This window comes from Lissotriton vulgaris, chromosome 5, assembly GCF_964263255.1.
Source record: "Lissotriton vulgaris chromosome 5, aLisVul1.2, whole genome shotgun sequence".
Classification (NCBI taxonomy): Eukaryota; Metazoa; Chordata; class Amphibia; order Caudata; family Salamandridae; genus Lissotriton; species Lissotriton vulgaris.
In genome coordinates, this window is record NC_141693.1 from 1,178,578,543 (window position 1) to 1,178,598,552 (window position 20,010).

At 46.7% G+C, this 20,010-nt stretch overlaps 1 protein-coding gene across 1 annotated transcript in view; it reads right to left on the bottom strand.

Annotated features, from left to right (window-relative positions):
* Positions 1 to 20,010, bottom strand: part of NSMCE4A (NSE4A component of SMC5/6 complex) — a 221,158-nt gene that overhangs the window by 193,474 nt on the left and 7,674 nt on the right. The gene's annotated exons all lie outside the window — the stretch shown is intronic.

A 20,010-nucleotide genomic window follows, 5' to 3' on the forward strand; every position in this document is an offset into this window, starting at 1 on the left:
AAACATCCCTATTTTCAGTGAAGCCATTATGTAGCTGGGGTCGGTCTCACCAGTGTCCAACACATGTTCTAAAATGGCTTGTCTGTTCACTTGCACTAGGGCATATGTGCTCATGCAGGCATGCCCTGTAAGGCCTGCTGTGGGGTTGACTTACAAGTGCTACATGCAGTTTTAGGGGACCTGGCCCACGGAGATGGGTGTCGGGTCGTGTTTTTATTTTTGTCCGCACCAAAACACATAGCCCGCAATAGCAGCCCTGCAGGAGTTTTGTGAGGGGTTCCTTAGGGTGGCCCAATCCATGCTGCAGCCCTTGGGGGCCCTCTTTAGTACCTCAGGCACCAGGGTTAACATTAACTGGGGACTTACAGAGGGTGCTGAAGGCAGTGCCAATTGGGGGAACAATTATACAGTTTTGAGAAAGACCACTGGTACTGGGGACCTGGTTCCCAGGGACAGCAACAGCAACCCAGTTTCTTACATGGGTTGAGAAGATTCTGGTTAGAGAAGTAGCTTTCGAGGAAGAAGGGAGTGGAACTGAGAACATATTTTAGCTGTTTGCTTTTTAAAGAGACATGCTAACCATATAATTGAGACAGTCAGGTTATGATCCCAGGAAGTCATGAATAAATGATTCAAAATTGGGGTCAGAAAGAAAAGAACTTTATATGAGAGGATCTGTGGTTTAATGCTTTAAGGCAGAACAATTCAAATAGGGCACATCACTGGCTGAATGATAGTAAAAGGATCCTTTTGGGCGGAGGAGGGGGAGGAATTGGCTGTCTAGTAATATTGAACGTGGGAATGGTAGAATAAGGTAAATGTAATAACCTAAGAAGTGAATTGGAAATATGTTCAGGCCATGTCTGAGCATGTGGCTTACTTTGGCAAAGAGCGCACGTTTTGTTGTACATACGGTAAAGGTAGTCAAAGGATTTTTTCAGGAGGATTGGGTAAGACTTTGCAACTAGCACTTATATCATTGAGTGATCACATGGTGCGGGGTAAACTGCAACAAGCTTTGGTGAACAGCATAGGGAAATGATAAGATTACTACAAAGTACAGGTGACAGCCATGGCACTAAGATGACTATAATGGTGATAAAATACCCATCACTGTTACTGAAGACCCTAGTGTAGGCTGATGCCAACTGGAGCGATTTGTACTCTCTTCAGGTGTAAGAAGCATAGTAAATGATAGAATGCAATATCATTAAAGTTATAATGCTCGTTAACGTAGAAACTACTCCACTGAAAAGGCTTGCATCAGAAATTCCTGGAAAGCCTGTCAACATGACTTGTCCCAATGATCTCTTTATAAAAGCCATCACTGATATTTTCAAATTCCTTGTAACCGTTCTTCTCACAATTTTTCAGGGGTTGCTGCGCTTTTGACTCACTAGAAACTAACAGGTACTGTTTCTCCGGAGACACTCAAAGGTCTTCCACTTTCTACACTGCCAGATTTCCTCATCTGGTTAGTACATACCTCTCACTAGTATATATAAATTAAAACAGGCAATATCCTGCTGCCTACTCACGTCTTTGTTCTCTTGTGAAATAAGAAAACAGAATCTTACCAAAATGACAAGTTCCTATACATAAATCCGAGTTTGGGTAGGATCAGATTGTTTGAGCTTACCATTTTCTACTGGGCCTAAATGCAGCTATCCTCCGTGGAAAGTATGCTGTCATTTCTCGATTAACACGGGAGCGTGGCTACCAGCAGACCATGGTAGACGTGAGCTGAGCTTGCTCCGTCTAACGGCCCTGAAAATAAGCTATTTATCCTGCATGAACTGCTGCTGAATACCCTAAAATCACACCCGCACGAAGAGTAGAGGACCTGGGCAGAGAACGGTGGCGGCTGCGAACTCCGACCGCAACGGATAACGTCTCCCGGCGTCCCGAGGTGAGAGGCCTACCATCCCGTCGGAAGCCGCGGCCCACAGTCGAAGATCAGGCCGTGCGCTGATGACTTCCGGGCGGTGACACCCAACATCCGGGTACCGCTCGGGAATCGGAAAGGAACAAGTGAATGCGGCGGACGCGAAGCGGGCTGAAGGGGGTCTCCCGCCTCTCGACAAACCACAGCGGAACACAAACAGAGTGCCAAGGGGAGGTCCGCCAGACTCACGGAGCGCGGCCCAACGCGCCCAGGGGAAGGTGGCGGAAGACGGGAGGGTGACTCAGAGCACACCCGCTGCCGGGGGCGCCGGGGGAGAGCCGCCCGGTGCAGCCACATTCTAGCTGGAGGTCGCCGTCGATGAGCCTTGGGTCCCAGCATGAGGTGCAACGTTCTCCTGCAGCCCTGAAACAGACGTCCGCCATCTTGTGCGTTGGGCATCGGGTTCAGGAGCGAGATCGACAGTGGACCGGAACCCTGGGCCGCTGAGAGTGGACCGGAACCCTGGGCCGCTGAGAGTGGACCGGCCCTGGACCAGCTGTGGAGCCACACCGAAAGTGACTTCTCTGAGTATAGCTGGGGAATCTTGTCTGCTGGCTCTGAGAAAGACATACCTGAAGAGCCCATACCTCCAGGGCAGATACCGTGCACACAACATCATAGTTAGGAAACCTCGACGCAGTGTACCTGAGTGGAGGGGAGCATCACGGAGTATAGCAGAAGTACGACAACACGGGGTGCCCAGGAATCTGTAGAGGAAACCACCGGGGGCACTACAGGGAGTCTCAATATGGTGCGAAATAAAAACCGACAGCCGGACACAGTGGTGCACGCCACACTACGCTCAGCCAGCTCCGATGACCCGCTGGCATCCTCCAATAAAAGTGATCCCACAAACGGGCATGGAATCGCAAGAGGCAACGCTAGATTTGATCCTGACCGAAATTAGGGCCTCGAGGGCAGCACTCGAAGCCCGAATGGACACGATGTCCACTGGTTTGACCCTGTTGAAGGCAGATCACAAAAAACTGTCAGAAAAGGTCACGGAACATAAGCTAGCGTTGGATGATCTGATCCCACAGTCGACAGAACACTCTACGAAAATAGAGGCACTGGAGCGCCAGATGAAAGGCTTGCGGACGGAGTGGATGATGCGGGGGCGCTCGCGCCGCAAAAATGTACGCATACTAGGCGTTCCGGATCGACGTGTGGGAGCTAATCCGACGCAGTTTGTGGAAGACTGGCTAAAGACGGTTGTGGCCCCTGAGGATCTCACCCCGCTGTTTAGTGTGGAGCGCGCACACAGGGTACCCCCAAGGCCGCCAAAACCAGGGGGCCCCCCTCGTCCACTGATAGCTCGCCTCTTACACTATAAAGACAGGGACGCAGTCGTAAAAGCGGCGAGAGAGAAAACCCCGATACAATATGAAAATAGAACAGTATATCGATATATCTGGACTTCACCCCAGCGGTACAGAAAGCAAGGTCCTCCTTTCTGGGCGTGAAGCGTACCCTGCGGGAACGCAACCTGAAATATGCCCGGTTCTTTCCGGCACGCCTCAAAGTTATACACGAGCACAAGACTTACTTTTTTCGACACTTCGGAAGACGCGTCGGAATGGATTAAAGTGGCGCTTTCTCCGGGCTCGTCACAAGATCCTATGGAAAATGCCATGGGAGAGGAAGCGACTGACAATATGGATACAAGTAGAGAAAGAGCCCAATGTCTGGGTTCAGAGACCTGTCTCGTGTGGTGGCTAACTCCCAGATAATATCTAAGTGTAGCCCAAGAAGAAAGAAAAAATGTCTTTCTTATAGTCCCCTCACTCACCGGAGTTTCCTCACGGTGACATACTTCATCATTGGGGTCCTCCCAGTTCTCTACGAAAAGGGGCGTGCTACGACTTGCGAACTACGTAGGAGCACTGTAGTAGTGAAGGACTATGTGTGGTGTAGGAAAAGTGAAGTGGAGTGGATGGGTGTATGTGAGTTTAAAAATACCGTGCTAGTGGGCCTCAATGTTTTATTCTGCTCCTAGACCGGTATGTTAAAAATGGGGTTATACTGTGCGCCAACCAATAATGTAGCTGGATTCAGTATATGGTCAACATGTTTCACGCTACCCCTAGCGTTTCGTCAGGACCATACAGGGACCAGCCCTGTATTGTGCCACTCCTAAAAAACCTAGAATTAGGAATTATATTTACAGTGATGAACGTTGTTCCTATTTGGTACACGGGTGGTTCAACATACATACACTTGGCTTTTTGGGCCAATGTATTGCTCACTGATGAACCTGTAAAAGAAATGAATAGAACACAATTAAAAAACACCTTGCACCTATCTCAGCAGAGATCGGGGACATATACGTCCTTCAACATGTACGTTTCAGATACACGCACATAGATGCACACAGTCTATATGGTGTGGTATCACCATATTGGTGTGTGCACACTTTCAGGTCCGATGTCTGCTCTCCAAACTGCACATGAAGTGAAATTAACGTGAAACTTCGTAAACAGACATACGGAAGTGACTATACAAACAAGCATTGGAAATGCAATAGGTCTCGTATTAGAAAAGAAGGAGCTATTGGTCTTGTAAATGATTTTTTTTTTTGTGTGTAGTTTTTCCAAATAGCTACATTGATAGATTGGTCATTTACAATGCCAATAGTTTTAATTTTTGTGAATGTGACACCTATAGCATTTGGAATGCCACATGATTTGTATTGACGTGACTTTGATGGCAGCTTTTGTTGTTATGCCACATTTCTAGAGAGCAGGAGAGTGCAGCAGGGGATAGAAGCACAGCCCTGCAAGCTAAGCGTCCTCCCATCGCACACCCATCTGTGGCTTGAGTGGTGGGAGGGTGAGGGGTGTGAGAGTGAGGGATGTGAGAGTGAGGGATGTGAGGGTGAGGGATGTGAGGGTGAGGGGTGTGAGCCTGAGGGTTGTGAGTGTGAGGGAGTGCATTGTGTTAATGTGTTGTTGCTGAGTGATAATGTTGTGTTGATTTGTGGTGTTGGGGTGGTAGTTAGTAGTGCTGTTGTGTTGTTGAGTTGTGCTCTTTTGATGCCGTTTTGGTGTACGGTATTCCTCTGGTTGTGCACTTAGCACCACCAAAACACTTCGTGCAACAGCAGCATCAGTCAGAGCAACACCAGAGTCTCGTGCTTTTGTGATTACGCACTTTGTGTTTTTGATTTTTTCTGGCATTGTTTAATGGTTTATTTTCCCTTACTTTAGTAAGTGCTTTATGTTGTGAATTTGTTTCCTTTAGCTCGCTTTGTCCACTTTCAAATTGTTGTATTATTTGCTGTGTATTCAGATGTTTGCCTATTTTGTGTGCATTTATGATCTTTGTGAAAGAAATGTTTTATTTTACAATCCCTTTCTTCATTTTTGTGTATTAATTGCTGCACTGTCCTTGCGTTGCATTAAGTTTTAATTTTTGAATAGCTACAAGTGTGTAATCCGATTTTTACGTATTAAAATAAATGTTGCCTAACGTTATTTATGTGTGGAGTTGGAGGGTGGAGTTGTAGTTGGAGGGTAGAGTTGTAGGGTGGTATTGTAGTTATAGGGTGTAGTTGGAGGGTGGACTTGGACGGTGTGAGGGTGAGTGGATGTGAGTGTTTGGGGTTTTGAGAGTGTGTGAGAGTGATTGAGGGTGACTCTTTTAGTAGGAGTGAGGGTGTGAGTGTTGTGAGTGTGTGTGTGTGAGGATGAGGGGGTGAGGGTAAATGTTGCCTAACACAATTTATGTGTGGAGTTGGAGGGTAGATTTGTAGTGTGGTATTGTAGTTTTAGGGTGTAGTTGGAGGGTGGACTTGGACGGTGTGAGGGTGAGTGGATGTGAGTGTCTGGGGGTTTGAGGTTGTGAGTGAGGCTGAGCGTGTGTTGGTGAGTGATGGTGTGTGAGGGTATGAGTGTGATTGAGGGTGTGAGGTTGTGAGAGTGTGAGGGTGTGATGTAGGGTGAGGATGAGTGAGGGTGTGTGAGGCTGAGGGTGAGGGTGGGTGAGGGTGTGAGTGGTTGTGATGATGCCTATAAGTGATCATTTTTTCTCCGTGAATATTGTACACTTCAAATGTATTAATGTTGTGAAGCGTTGTTTTAGAAGCTAATCTAGACCTATGTAATGTTGATTGATGCTGTTAACGCTGAATCAAAAAACAAACACATCAGTAACGTTTTTTATATAATGCATGTAAAAAGTTATCATTTTTTTGTAAGGTACACATCAATTCGCACTGCAAAAGCTTGGCTTGCATTAACATAGATGCGCAGTGATTTTGTCTGTGTTTGCTCATTAGAGACAATGTTTACCTCCTTTTAAATTTCCGACTACAGATGTGCATTAATTGTGGCAAAGTATAAGTATGAAGCCACCTTTAAAAATTGTATTGTTTTTGTTGTGTAGTTTGAGTGGAATACTTTATTGTACTTATGGAAGAATTGCAATTAGGATGCGAGGTCTCGTGCTCTTGTGATTACGCACTTTCTTGGTTTTGTGGATTCTTTCCACCATTGTTTAATGGTTTATTTATTTCCCCTTACTTTAGTAACTGCTTTATGTTGTGAATTTGTGTCCTTTAGATGTCTTTGTCCCCTTTTAAATTGGTGTATTACTCGCTGTGTATTCAGATGTTTCCCTTTTTTCTTTGGATTTTTTTTTTTTCGTAAAACATGTTATATTTAACAATCCTTTTTTGCGTTTTTATGTATTAATTGGTGCACTGTCCTCGCGATGCATTAAGTTTTCTTTTTTGAATACCTACAAGTGTGTAATCCGATGTTTTGTTATTGAATTAAATGTTGCCTAATGCTATTTACGTTTGGAGTTGGAGGGTGGATTAGTAGTTGGAGGGTGGATTAGTAGTTGGAGGGTGGAGTAGTAGTTGGAGGGTGGAGTAGTAGGGTGGTGTTGTAGGGTGGACTTGGACGGTGTGAGTGTGAGGGTGAGTGGATGTGAGGGTCAGGGGGTGTGAGGGTGTGTGATGGTGTGTAAGGGCGAGTGAGGGTGACTGAGTATGAGTGAAGGTGTGAGGGTGAGGGGGTGAGGGTGTCTGAAGATGAGGGGGTGAGGGTAATGGGGTGTGAGTGTGTGTGATGCTAGGTGTGGGTGAGTGAGGGTGAGTGTTGTGAGGGTGTGAGTGCGTGAAGGTGAGTGAGGGTGTGCGAGTTTTAAGGTTGAGTGTGTGACTGTGGGTGAGGGTGTGTGAGGGTGAGGGGGTGATGGTGAGTGAGGGTGAGGGTGAGTGAGGGTGTGTGAGGGTGAGGGTGTTGAGGGTGAGGGTGTGTTGGTGAGTGATGGTGGGTGAGGGTGTGAGGGAGTTTGAGGATGAGTGAGGGTGTGTGAGACGGAGGGTGAGGGTGTGAGTGAGAGTTGTTGTGATGATGGCTATAAGTGTTTATTTTTTCTCCGTGAATATTGTACACTTCAAATGTATTAATGTTGTGAAGCGTTGTTTCTGAAGCTAAGAGACCTATGTAATGTTGATTGATGCGGTTAGCGCTGAATCCAAAAACAAAGACATCAGTAATTTTTTTTATATTATACATGTAAAATGTTTTCATTTTTTTTGTAAGGTACACATCAAGCCGCACTGCAAAAGCTTTGCTTGCATTAACATAGATGCGCAGTCATTTTGGAGGGTGGAGTTGTAGGGTGGTGTTGTAGGGTGGATTTGGAGGGTGGACTTAGACGGTGTGAGTGTGAGGGTGATTGGATGTGAGGTTCAGGGGGTGTGAGGGTGTGTGATGGTGTGGGAGGGTGAGTGAGGGTGAGTGAGGGTGACGGTGTGAGTGTGGGTGATTGGGTGAGGGTGTGTGAAGATGAGGGGGTGATGGTAATGGGATGTGAGAGTGTGTGATGATAGGTGTGGGTGAGTGAAGGTGAGAGTTTGAGGGTGAGTGAGGGTGAGTGTTTTGAGGGTGTGAAGGTGAGTGAGGGTGTGCGAGTTTGAAGGTTGAGTGTGTGACTGTGGGTGAGGGTGAGGGTGTGTGAGGGTGAGGGGGTGTTGAGTGATGGTGTGTGATGGTGAGTGGGTGAGGGTGATTGAGTGTGTGTGAGGGCGTTGAGGTTGTGGGTGAGGGTGTGTTGGTGAGTGATGGTGTGTGAGGGAGGGTGAGGATGAGTGAGGGTGTGTGAGGCCGAGGGTGAGGGTGGGTGTGAGTGGGTGCGAGTGTGAGTTGTTGTGATGCGCAGTCATATTGGAGGGTGGAGTTGGAGGGTGGAGTTGGACGGTGTGATTGTGAGTGGATGTGAGGGTCAGGGGGTGTGAGGGTGTGTGAGGGTGAGGGTGAGTGAGGGTGACGGTGAGAGTATGAGTGAGGGTTGTGAGGGTGGAGTTGGACGGTGTGATTGTGAGTGGATGTGAGGGTCAGGGGGTGTGAGGGTGTGCGATGGTGTGTGAGGGTGAGTGAGGGTGACGTGAGTAAGTGTGAGGGTGTGTGAGGGTGAGGGTGTGTGAACATGAGGGGGTGAGGCTAATGGGGGGTGGACTTGGACGGTGTAAGTGTGAGTGGATGTGAGGGTCAGGGGGTGTGTGGGTGTGTGATGGTGTGTGAGGGTGAGTGAGGGTGACGGAGTGAGTATGAGCGAGGGTGTGAGGGTTGTGAGGGTGAAGGGGTGAGGGTGTGTGAGGGTGAAGGGGTGAAGGTGTGTGAACATGAGGGGGTGAGGCTAATGGGGTGTGAGAGTGTGACAGGTGTGGGTGAGTGAGGGTGAGAGTTTGAGGGTGAGTGAGGGTGAGTGTTGTGAGGGTGTGAAGGTGAGTGAGGGTGTGCGAGTTTGAAGGTTGAGTGTGTGACTGTGGGTGAGGGCGAGGGGGTGTGAGGGTGAGGGGGTGATGTTGAGTGAGGGTGATTGAGGGTGTGTGAGGGTGTTGAGTGTGTGAAGTCTGGGGAGGGGGAGGAGAAATGTGAGCCTGGCTATGTGCGTGGAGAGAGAGGGGAGTTGCTTGCGGTTGGTGAACAGATGGCGAAGGCTGGCGAATTGAGTTGTGCATGCTCGCTTGGAGTCGTTGATTTTTGCAAGTTGCAGCCCGTTCCTTTCTGCTGCTACTCCGTTTGTATCGAGTGCCGAGGCTGCATAGTTAAGACCAGGGCTTCAAACTGAGCCTGCAAAGGGAAGCCGCATTGAAAGCCCCCTCAGCCCCCCACCACATCAAGGCACACGAAACAGATGGAGGGCTGCCATTGTATTTTGATTTTGTTGGGCTCACCAGCATTTGAACGCTGCCGTTCACTACCACACATCTAGGGAGTGTATTTTTTGTTTTCGGTACAAGGCTAATTAATGTGTGTTCGTTAATACAAATTCTTTTAAGAACATGATGCTTCCAACATGTTTTAGTATTCAACGCGAAGATGTCAAATGCGGGTTTAAGACGAGACACGGCCGTGAAACTGCAGGGAGAGAGAGGGGAGGTGCTGGCGGCTGTGGAGGGGGAGGAGAAATGAGAGCCTGGCTGTGTGCAGGGAGAGAGAGAGGTGAGGTGCTGGAGGGGGGAGGTGCTGGCGTCTGGGGAGGGGGAGGAGAATTGCGAGCCTGGCTGTGTCCGGGGAGAGAGAGGGGAGGTGCTGGCGGCTGGGGGCTGGGGAACAGATGTCGAAGGCTGCCGAATTTTGTTTAAAAAATAGTCTGTTTCAGTGTGTAAAAATTGAGTTGTGCATGTTTAAGGGTTTAAGACGAGACACGGCCGTGAAACTGCAGGGAGAGAGAGGGGAGTAGCTGGTGGCTGGGGAGGGGGAGGGGGAGGAGAAATGCCAGCCTGGCTGTGGAGAAATGCGAGCCTGGCTGTGTGCTGGGAGAGAGAGGGGAGGTGCTGTCGGATGGGGAGGGGGAGGAGAAATGCGAGCCTGGCTGTGTGCGGGGAGAGAGAGGGGAGGTGCTGGCGGCTGGGGTGGGGATTGCCGTGGGAGGGAGCCTTGTCGCTTTCATGTGCACGCGCTTTTAATGTCAATGCGCTTGCGCATTGAGCTTCAATTTGACGGGCACTGCAAGGAATCGCCATGGAATCGCAAGTTGGTTAAAGTCTGTTTAAGCCCCCATAGTCTCGCAAGCGCATTGACAGGCGAGACCTAAAAACAGTGTACACACATTTAACACACAACCAGAGAATAATCCAGATATTTACTTTTGTAGGTGCTTAATAGAACATCATGGTCTCTTAGGGGGGCGGTATTGCCTCGGTGGAAACAATGCTAAAAGAATTTCAGGATTGTAAAACACGTGGTTAGTAATCGAGCGTTTTTCGTAATAGAGTCAAAGGCTTGGTATTCTCTTCCCTAGCTTAGGGGTTGAATTCATTACACTTACTTCCGAATCAGCAATGCCGCGCAGTGTTACCTAGTTGCTTCCCCTCGGACCGCATCTTACAATGTGATCCGTGGGCTTGGTTTTTGTTTTCTCCGGTTTCCGGGTTGGAGCTAGACTGTCTTGCTCCGGCGGCCATCTTAGGTGGATGTAAAAGAGCCTTGTATCGGTCTTTCTTCAGTTTAATTTGTTTTAGCCCTAATTAAACGGTTTCATAAAGCCTCGTTTTTTAAAAAAAAAACTCGTTTTCATAAAAAACTATGGGAATTCTTCACAATGCAGGGAGAAAGAACGTTCCTAAAAAAACTTTCATAGACTTTGTAATTTCAGGTGTACATAGCAAAATAACAACCTCATGGACGAGGTAAAAAAGGAGATTCAGAGATGTTACATTAATCATAAGATTTTATACTGGTTTTAGGGACTTTGCAGTTCTAGTATATATCATGTCAGCGGTTGAAAGCACCCCAAGGTATATCATCGTTCAGCCCGCTTATATCTGTCTGCAATCTGAAAACCCAACGTTGCTCACGTTCATGAAGAGTTTTTTCAATGTTTTCTTTATTCCTTACACACTCGAGGACTACCCACCTTAAGTCGTTTGGTGTGTGGTTTTTTTCAATAAAATGGTTAGTCATGCGTGTGGTGGACTTCTTGCAACGTATATTGCTCCTATGTTCCAAAATTCGTGTGCTGACCTTTCTTGAAGTCATGCTCACATAATGTAAATTGCAAGTTCAAGTGATCAGGTATACCACCCCAGATTTAGTGGTCAACTTGTCCTCTGTAACTTTAACGGAAGTTCAGACCCGAGTATTAAACAAAGGACTAGGTTTTGTTCCCACCCCAGTAACTGACAAATTCAAACTGTGCTGTGAGTTAAAGGAATTCATAAGGAAACTGAAACTCCAGGTCTTTTTTAAAGATAAAGATCTGATAACTACCAAAGATACAGACACAGGTCTTAAGAAAAAAATCAACCTTTGTCCCACCGCCCCACAATTTACCAGTTGAATTGCTAGCTTTTGAGAAAGCTGTGATGAAGGATGTAAAAGATCTGGACCCTAATACCATTAGTGTTTTCAAAAACACGAGCAAATTGGAATTTTAAGCTATCCATGATTTATCAAATGACAACACCATCACAATAAAACCAGCGGACAAAGGAGGAGCAATTGTCTTACAAGATACTGTAAAGTATAGACAAGAATGCCTACGTCTACTTGCAGATACAAAGAACTACACCATCATCAAAGAGGATCAGACTGAAAGATTACGGATCTGCATTGCACACATTATTGAGGAATGCTCAGTCAATGACTGTATGGACAAAAAGGAATCTGATTTCTTAGTAAACTCAAGACCAACAATCCCCTACTTCTACACGATCCCAAAGATCCACAAAGACCTGGAGCAACCACCTGGGAGACCGATAGTTTCTGGAATAGGCTCTATTTTAGAGCCTTTGTCTAAATACGCTGATGCTTTCCTTCGCCCAATAGTTCAGAAGACAGACACCTACCTCAAAGATACTAAGGATGTACTATGCCTATTAAAGGACATGATTTTCGACCCCACATCTAGCATTTTGATAAGTCTAGATGTGGAGAGCCTTTATACTAGCCTACCGCACAAAGAAACATTGGAAATCCTAGAAGAGGTGCTATTTGAGGAAGAGTGGGCATATCACACACCAAGACATATAGTTCTTGAGTGTTGTCGTTTAGCCCTCGCAGAGAATTTTTTCCGATTTGAGGAGACATTGTACCGCCAACAACATGGGACCAGCATGGGCAGCACTTTTGCGCCGAGCGTAGCTGGACTGTATGTCCATCATCTGGAGAAAAAGAGAATCCTGACCATCAACAAACCATATACCAACCACATAATAATGTGGAAGCGTTATATTGATGATATTCTGTTGATTTGGAACGGCAATGAGGAGGAGGCCAAAAGTTTCTGTTCCTGGCTCAACGAACAAGATCCTTTTTTAAAATTTACAAACACCATGAGCAGAAGCCATCTGGTGTTCCTGGATCTGAATATTTGGGCTAAAGATGGAACCCTATTAACTACTACTCACCACAAACCAACCTCGAGAAATTGCCTCTTAACCTACAACAGTTTCCACCCGAGACATTTGAAACAAAACCTCCCGTTTGGACAATTCCTGCGGTTGAGAAGAAACTGTTCTAACAAATCAGACTACCTAGTGAAAGCGGAAGAACTAAGCAAAAAATTACAACAACGAGACTACCCAAAGAAAATAATAAAGGTAGCCTGTAAAAGAGCAAGTAACAACAGGGATGCCCTCCTGGAACCAAAGGTACAAAAATCCTCAACTAATGAAAGACCCATCTGCATTACAACTTTTGACAAAGTCTCCAACCAGGTCAGCAAGATCGTCAGAAAACACTGGACCATACTGAACAGTGGTGATCTAGACATCCCAAAACCCATGTTCAGCCAGGAATGAACCTAAAAGACTACTTGGACTACTAAAAGACTACTTGGTCCATACCCGACCAAAACCAGTGGACAACACCAACAGACTCCAACCACTACCCATTTACCATGTAACAATTGTAGTGTTTGCCACCTAACCGCAGTGACCAAGTCAGTCACTTTTAACAACAATACCACATGGCAACTAAAACAATTTTCTAATTGCAACACAAGTGGGGTGGTATACCTGATCACTTGTACTTGCAATTTACATTATGTGGGCATGACTTCAAGAAAGGTCAGCACACGAATTGTGGAACATAGGAGCAATATACGTTGCAAGAAGTCCACCACACACATGACTAACCATTTTATTGAAAAAAAAACACACACCAAACGACTTAAGATGGGTAGACCTCGAGTGTGTAAGGAATAAAGAAAACATTGAAAAAACTCTTCATGAACGTGAGCAACGTTGGGTTTTCAGATTGCAGACAGATATAAGCGGGCTGAACGATGATATACCTTGGGGTGCTTTCAACCGCTGACATGATATATACTAGAACTGCAAAGTCCCTAAAACCAGTATAAAATCTTATGATTAATGTAACAACTCTGAATCTCCTTTTTTACCTCGTCCATGAGGTTGTTATTTTGCTATGTACACCTGAAATTACAAAGTCTATGAAAGTTTTTTTAGGAACGTTCTTTCCCCCTGCATTGTGAAGAATTCCCATTTTTTATGAAAACGAGGTTTTTTTTTAAAAACGAGGCTTTATGAAACTGTTTCATTAACAAGGGCTAAAACAAATGAAACTGAAGAAAGACCGATACAAGGCTCTTTTACATCCACCTAAGATGGCCGCCGGAGCAAGACAGTCTAGCTCCAACCCAGAAACCGGAGAAAACAAAAACCAAGCCCGCGGATCACATTGTAAGATGCGGTCCGAGGGGAAGCAACTTGGTAACACTGCGCGGCATTGCTGATTCGGAAGTAAGTGTAACGAATTCAACCCCTAAGCTAGGGAAGAGAATACGAAGCCTTTGACTCTTACGAAAAACGCTTGATTACTAACCACGTGTTTTACAGTCCTGAAATTCTTTTAGCATTGTTTCCACCGACGCAATACCGCCCCCCTAAGAGACCATGATGTGCTATTAAGCACCTACAAAAGTAAATATCTGGATTATTCTCTGGTTGTGTGTTAAATGTGTGTTCACTGTTTTTTGTATAGTCACTTCCGTATGTCTGTTTACGAAGTTTCACGTTAATTTCACTTCATGTGCAGTTTGGCGAGCAGACACCGGACCTGAAAGTGTGCACACACCAATATGGTGAAACCACACCATATAGACTGTGTGCATCTATGTGCGTGTATCTGAAACGTACATGTTGAAGGACGCATATGTCCCCGATCTCTGCTGACATAGGTGCGAGGTGTTTTTTAATTGTGTTCTATTCATTTCTTTTACAGGTTCATCAGTGAGCAATACATTCGCCCAAAAAGCCAAGCGTATGTATGTTGAACCACACGTGTACCAAATAGGAACAACGTTAATCACTGTAAATATAATTTCGCACTACCAGATTCCTAATCCTAATTCTAGGTTTTTTTAGGAGTGGCACAATACGGGGCTGGTCCCTGTATGGTCCTGACGAAACGCTAGGGGTAGCGTGAAACATGTTGACCATATACTGAATCTAGCTACATTATTGGTTGGCGCACAGTATAACCCCATTTTTAACATACCGGTCTAGGAGCAGAATAAAACATGGAGGCCCACTAGCACGGTATTTTTAAACTCACATACACCCATCCACTCCACTTTTCCTACACCACACATAGTCCTTCACTACTACAGTGCTCCTACGTAGTTCGCAAGTCGTAGCACGCCCCTTTTCGTAGAGAACTGGGAGGACCCCAATGATGAAGCATGTCACCGTGAGGAAACTCCGGTGAGTGAGGGGACTATAAGAAAGACATTTTTTCTTTCTTCTTGGGCTACACTTAGATATTATCTGGGAGTTAGCCACCACACGAGACAGGTCTCTGAACCCAGACATTGGGCTCTTTCTCTACATATATCTCTTTAGGAGGATGACCTGTTCTTTAGTACCTCCTTTTCCCTCCATTTTGTACACAATATGGATACAAGACCAGACCCAAGGGACCCAGTGGACAAAGAGACTGTCATGAATGGAACCCGTACACCGACAGGAGGGGAAGGCACGACGGAGATTGCACCACTGACGACGGATGCTCTGGCGGCCCATGATGCCAGACACGGGGCGGAAACGCAAAGGCAGCTCGCGCACAATGGCTTCGGAATCAGACACTAGCTTGCAGTTATTTCCACGCATCACAGCGCAGATGGCAAACGAATTTTGATAATCTGGCTAAGAGACGCAGGCTGGAAATGTATGCATATGCCTAAAAGTATTTTTGGAAAGGGGGTGTACAGCATGGGATCTGTGCAGCTAACAGGGCGGAAACTAGAGAGACTTTTGTTAACAGACTCTGGGACAGAACGAAGGGGCACACCCCCCAGGCGAAGGCAAAATGGAATTGTGTTTTTACCCCTGTTGGGTTCTGTTGTTTGGTCCTAGACAGTTAGAAGGAAGGGACCTTACAGTTGGGAAGTTAAGCACTAAGATAGCACACGTAATGTATCACACATCGACACACGGGCTGAAAATGCTGGCTAAGTCACAAGAAACAAATAATCACTGTAATGGCAACAACTAACACATATAAACTCTGCATGTGGAACGTGAGAGGCATGGGTTCGGTACATAAAAGACATAGGATATTGGCTCAACTACACAGGCGTCAAGTGGCAATAGTGTGCCTACAAGAAACACACTTAAACAGCGCGGAAGGCGCCAAAATGGTCAGAAAATGGAAGTGTCAGTTTTATGCCACCGAATACTCCGCATTCTCCCGAGGGGCGGCTATTTGGATTAAAAACACAGTCCCATTTAAAAAACTAGAGCACCGGGTAGACAGAGAGGGGAGATACGTGTTCGTAAAAGGGTTGCTGGACGGCTCTATAGTGGTACTGGGCTGTATCTATGCCCCCAATACAGAGCAGTCAAAATTCTTTGACACTGTTAGTGGGGTGATATCGGAGTGGTCGGAGCATGTTTGGGTAATTGGCGGAGACTGCAATGCGGTGCTAGATCTGTGCCTTGACAGATCCCACCCCCCCTTAAATGCAGCAGAGAGCAAGAAACAAGCGGAGGCACTGGCACGTTGGGCGGGTGGCTGGGATTTGACAGATGCATGGCGAATCAAAAACACAAACCATAGGGAATACACGTTCTACTCCCCGACACACAAACTGCACACGAGAATAGACCGTTTTTTCTGCTCCACTACATTGTCCGGGTCCATTGACTCGGTTACCCACATGGGCAAGACGCTGTCAGACCATAACCCGGTGGAGCTGTTGCTACAATGGGGGAGGCTCCCTACTCCGATCCAGACCTGGCGCTTATCCCCTGAATTATTGGAGGACCCCGTCTTTAGGACAACAGTGTCAGACGCCATTAAAAAATATTTTGTTGAGAACAAAAACACAGCTGGGTCCCGACAAATAGAATCGGAAGCCTTTAAGGTGACCATACGTGGTGTGGCGATGGGTACAAAAGTGGGCATTAAATACTCCGTGTTAGAGAAGCTCAAGGAAGTGGTGGATAACCTAGCTATGCTTGAAAACGAGGCAGCGGGCACACATGGCAGCCTCACGCAACTCCAAGAAGCACACATACGACACGCGGAACTACTGGAGGAACTGTGCGTAATAGACTACAGAGAATATACATGCAGGCAACATACACAGGCAGATAGATCTGGTCCGCTATTGGCTCGATTGGTGCGCAACGCTCCACCGGCCGCTCCAATAATAGAAGTGAGAGACTGGTTGGGGCGGTAGTCCAAACACAACTAGGCATCAACAACACGTTCAAAGACTACTACACTGAGTTGTATAGCCCGCATGCACCACTAACGGATGCGGATTTGGAGTCATTCCTGACAGACGTAACCATTCCATGACTCTCGGCCGCACAACAGAAAAAGTTATCAAACAATATAACTCTGGCCGAAATTAGACAGGCCATCAAAGCGCTGCCAAGGAACAAAGCACCAGGGACTGACGGCCTGCCGGCCGAGTTTAACATGACGTACATTGACATACTGGCCCCACACTTACATACTCTGTACAACATATCGATGGAATCTCGCACTTTACCACCTACCACACTACAGGCGCTAATAGTCTCCCTACTGAAACCCGGCAGGAATGCCCTGCACCTGGAAAATTACAGGCCCTTGTCCCTGCTAAACACGGACTACAAGATCCTTAGCAAGATCTTGGCATCCAGATTGTCCCAATATATCCCAACACTAATACATCCAGATCAGTGTGGTTTTGTGCCAGTAGAAGTACTGCACAGAACCTTCGGAGATTGAGCCAGTTAATGACTCTAGAGGATGCTAGAAATAAGAGAGGGGTGCATCTCCCTGGACCTAAAACAGGCCTTCGATTCCCTAAGGTGGGATTATATGTTTGCGATACTGGGCAAGTTTGGCATCCCACATGAATGCATCGAATGGGTAACGCTGCTGTATCTACACCCCACGGCACGTGTCCGCACTAACAAGTGTATCTCTGAGCAAATTGACATAACGAAGGGCACTCGGCAAGGGTACCCATTATCGCCGTTGCGGTTCATACTTGCTTTGGAGCCTTTACTAATTAAAGTGCGAACGCTAGCACACACGAAAGGGATACAGAGACACTCAATACCCCATACAATATTGGCCTACGCCGATGACATCATTTTATACATTAAGGATATGACGGCCGGACTGGATCCGCTACCGGCAATATTCAGTGACTTCCGGGCCATATCAGGGCTAATGATTAATGAATCGAAGTCTTATGGTTACGGCTTCAACAATCCATTAGAAAATACGCACATTCGGTTCGAACCGCACTATTTTAAAGTGGCACCTACAACTTTCAAATATTTAGGAATACAGGTGTACCGGAACGCCCGGGACCTTCTGGACGGTAACCTGGGCAAAGCAACCAACACGCTCAAGACGCAAATACAATTTTGGAACACGCTACCCCTGTCAGTAGCTGGGAAGGTGGCAATTAAAACATGGTGATATTACCCAGGCTGATATATTTCTTCACTAATTTGCCCCTCATGGTTCCGATGACCTTTCTCAGGTCCCTGAACACGTTGTTGACTGAGTTGATTTGGGGTGCGGCAGGCGCCTTATCAGCCTGGATAAGTTACAACTACCCACGGACAGGAGTGGCATGGGGGTGCCAGATCTGATCGCCTATGGTTACGCTAGTCAACTCCAGTGGCTGGCCTACTGGCTAGCGGGGCGCAACCTACACGAAATAGGCATGAGTGAGATGGACAGAACAAGGGCACTATATACCGACTGCTGTTACCAAACAGTAGAGTACCTGCTACAGCGCCATATCTCCTGACACTAGCTATAAAGTACTGGAAGAAAGCGGTCAAATACACTAATGCGGCGACATCCTATGCACCCACTATACCCCTACTGGGACTACCACTGGGAAACGGTATCCTGACGGAACAGAAACTTCGGACGTGGCAGCAAGCAGGCGTCCTGCAGGTAGGGGACTTCTTCACGGAGAACGCTATCATGACACATACAGACTTTGTACATCAGCATCATACCCCTGACACGTTATTTCTGCTCCACGCGCAGGTCACACACTACATAACCTCGACCTGGACACGGGATGGGTCAGAATCGCCCACGAACTCGCTCCTCACAATGCAATATCTGATGGGGACGGGCAGCCACCTGACGAGGTGGCTGACGGCTGGCATCAGAAGCGACAGGGCTATCACGCTGCAACCCACTCGGGCACGATGGGATGGTGATATGGGCCATGTACTCTGAGATAAGGATTGGGAGAAGATACTTAAGTTCCCTAAAAAGGTGTCCCGCAATCCAAAATTTAAATTCATCCAATTAATGGTGGTGCACAGGGCATATCTCACCCCCAGAAACCACATGTCATGTTCCCAGACACAGCGAATACATGCCCCAGATGCAGAGCGGATGATGCAGAACTGCTGCACATGTTATGGGATTGCCCCAAGTTAGGCCGTTACTGGACAACTATTCATAAAACTCTAGCGGAGGTTGCTCCGGGTTGACCTTACACATCGCCACTATACAGCTTGCTAGGTCTAGGCCACAGGCAAAAAAAGAGGAGCGCAGCCTCCCGCTTCGCTGACTTGGCACTGCTACTAGGAAAAAGGTTAATAACAATGCGATGGAAATCGTCCAGACCTCCGGATGTGGAGGGCTGGCACGGCGAGGTGATGCGATGGGGCAGAGCAGAAGGGATGGAACTGCGAAGGGAAGAATGCAGAGGCCTAAGGAAAACGCACATCTCGCTGGAATGGGATACAATGCTAGCAGAATTTGAGGCTTGTGCTGATTCGCTTCTAGAATAATGATGTAGGGTGCTGGTCTGCACACAAGAAACTGCATGTTTTCATTACGATGTCAACAATGTGTTGGTTGGAGGGAACGATGGGGCAGCATGACAAAGTACGAAACACGACTTAAAGGGTGAGCACACACGAGCAGAGGGGAGAGATGTTAACGGGAAGAATACAATACGCAGATGTATAGATATGTTTGACTTTACCATGAGGGTACGGAGGTGTGCGATCTGAAGAGTGCTAAGAGTGAATGGGTGGGGGGGAAGTTACGAATAAGTGGGAGTACTACAAAAAGAAAATTGAAAGATAAGATGATAATTGTACAGTCGGATATACAATGTAGAAAGTACAGTATTGTAACTGAGAAATGAACGCATGACTGTATTAATTATTGATGCAATAAAGAGATTTTCACACAAAAAAAAAATCTCGATTAACACAGCTGGACTGAGAATCAGTAATCATTTTTTATATTTTAATCAAATGTATTCAGTTTTATATAAACAAAAAGAGTGCACCTGCTCCTGCTACCTTATACGCCATCAAACGACTGAATTATTGAATCCCTTAATCTTTACACCATCTCGGCACCCTTCAACTTGAGGACATCAAAAGTCCAACTCTAGGTCTGAATTCTGCGGCTCCTCCCCCACGCTTCTCTAACATCCTTTCTCAGCATCAGGGTACATGGGCAAACACTGAATTTCTACATGGTTTGTAGACAGCTCTACCTCAATCTCATTGCAGGCTGATTGATCGCAAGTACACGAATGCAGATTGTGCGTGCATATTGGCACCCACATATGAAGGGGGACTCTGC